We start from the raw sequence: 2,223 nt of genomic DNA, 5'->3' as shown, positions 1-2,223 counted from the left end.
CGGTGCGGGGCGGTCAGAGCTGGCGTCCGCGAGCCCCACCCTCTCCGCCGGCAAAGCGTCTCAGGTGCTGCTGCTTGGCACCGACGGCTTGTTCTAAGTCCTGAGTCTTTTATGGTCAGTGTTTCTAGTTTTTCTTTAAATAAAGGCGTGCAGTTTTTAGTTTATCGTTGCTTTTCGATGTATCTGGGTTGCAGTGTTAACACTTTACTTGAATTGTAAAGATAGCTTGGTTTTCTTGCAAGTTGAAAAACTCCGATAAAGGAATTTTTTTCCCGTCGTTTTAACAACTTCTCAGGCAGTGCTGGGAAAGGAGTGTCCGAATTGAAATTGGGACCAGACGCACCACACTGCCACCTACCAGCCTATGACTTTGGGCAAAAATGTTGAATGTCAGTTTGCTCATCTCTAAAATAAAAATAATGCTGGTGCATAGGACTTCTGTGTTAAAAGCGATGCAGATGTTAACCTTATTTTCTATAAGTAGTGGGTGAAGCATTGTGATGATTCATTATTAACTAATTTATAGTTATTAGTCAAACTGATTGATGTATGGCTTTGTAAGTTTCCTCTTTCCATGATTACTAATTCCGACCGTTCTTTTTCAAATGCTTGCCCTCGTGAGAATGGGAATGTAGCACAAATCACTGGTACCATTGGAAAAACAGATCTCAGGTGTAAGGTTGTGGATTACAAATATCTTATATAAAAGCACATTTAAGCTGCTGTGCGTTTCAGCTAATGACGCATTTTGAGGACTAGTAAAATTTTAAATGACATTTTACAGGAAACTCTTACTCCAAGTCCATTAACAGTTTTTGGATTGTTCAGGCATCTACTGCTTTCAAGAAAGTAAATGAAGAGGGAGGAAAAGTTATCAATTAACTTTGGTTCCAGGCTGACAGATATAATTAGGCTTTAAAAGAGCAACTGGAATTACCCTACTAACAAAACCAGACTTTCAGGTAATCTGGATTTCAGGTATTCATATTTACAGAGGACTGGGGGGCTTCCCTGGTGGCGCAGTGGTTGGGAGTCCGCCTGCTGATGCAGGGGACGCGGGTTCGTGCCCCGGTCCGGGAGGATCCCGCGTGCCGCTGAGTGGCTGGGCCTGTGGGCCATGGCCGCTGGGCCTGCGCGTCCGGAGCCTGTGCTCCGCAGCGGGAGAGGCCGCAACAGTGAGAGGCCCGCGTATCGCAAAAAAATAAAAATAAAAATAAATAAATAGAGAGGACTGTGAGAAGTATGCCTGAGGAACATGATTACCAGAATGGTCACTGAATTGACTATTGGCTATCGATTTCTGAAGCAGGTTGTACAGAGGAGCTTAACAAAGCTGCTCTGGAGGGCTATTTAGGAAAAAATAGGACAGTGTATCAGTAGAATGCTGCCAGAAGGTAGGAAATCATTTAGAGGGTCATTTGGGATATCTTCCAGTCTAGTGACTTAAGTTCAAGAGACTGGAAAAATTGGCCCCCTTTTCAACCTTTGTATTCTTGGGTGGTATTCTTGTAAGCACCCTCAGTTTTTCAGTGATGAATTAAGAAAAAAGTCTCAAGTTTGCACCTTTTAGGGGATTACCTGAAACCGTTTAGAAAGGCACTACATAATTGTACCATGATGATTATTTTTGTAACATTTTTTATGCTTTTATTTATTTTTAAAGTCTTATTGAAATTTACAATGTTGTGTTTAATGTATGCTGTACAGCAAAGTGATTCAGTTATACACATATATATTCTTTTTTTTCTTTTTTTTGTGGTACGCGGGCCTCTTACTCCCGTGGCCTCTCCCGTCAGGGAGCACAGGCTCCGGATGTGCAGGCTCAGCGGCCGTGGCTCACGGGCCCAGCTGCTCCGCGGCATGTGGGATCTTCCCAGACCGGGACACGAACCCGTGTCCCCTGCATCGGCAGGCAGACTCTCAACCACTGCACCACCAGGGAAGCCCCTATTCTTTTTTTTAAACACTATTTAATTTATTTATTATTATCTTAAAATTTTATTTATTCATTTATTTTTGGCTATGTTGGGTCCTCGTTGCTTCGCATGGGCTTTCTCTAGTTGTGGCGAGCAGGGGCTACTCTTTGTTGCGGTGTGTGGGCTTCTCATGGTGGTGTCTTCTTGTTGTGGAGCACGGCTGCAGGCCCACAGGCTTCAGTAGTTGTGGCTCACGGGCTTTAGAGCGCAGGCTCAGTAGTTGTGGCGTACTGGCTTAGTTGCTCCG

The 2,223-nt window shown here is 44.2% G+C and overlaps 1 protein-coding gene across 5 annotated transcripts in view; it reads left to right on the top strand.

Moving 5' to 3' along the window:
• The window catches only part of PRC1 (protein regulator of cytokinesis 1), a 28,211-nt gene that overhangs the window by 286 nt on the left and 25,702 nt on the right, over positions 1-2,223 (top strand). The window contains exon 1 of one of the 5 annotated variants that reach the window (XM_024766532.1): positions 60-114. The exons of the other annotated variants lie outside the window; for them this stretch is intronic. The gene's annotated coding sequence lies outside the window, so the exon portion shown is untranslated. Of the gene's footprint in view, positions 1-59; positions 115-2,223 lie in introns of those variants that run through there. 5 annotated transcript variants of the gene reach the window in all.

Source organism: Neophocaena asiaeorientalis, unplaced genomic scaffold (genome assembly GCF_003031525.2).
Source record: "Neophocaena asiaeorientalis asiaeorientalis breed wild unplaced genomic scaffold, Neophocaena_asiaeorientalis_V1.1 scaffold346, whole genome shotgun sequence".
Classification (NCBI taxonomy): Eukaryota; Metazoa; Chordata; class Mammalia; order Artiodactyla; family Phocoenidae; genus Neophocaena; species Neophocaena asiaeorientalis.
Note: the sequence above shows the minus strand (reverse complement) of the source record. Positions and strands in the feature narration are given on the sequence as shown.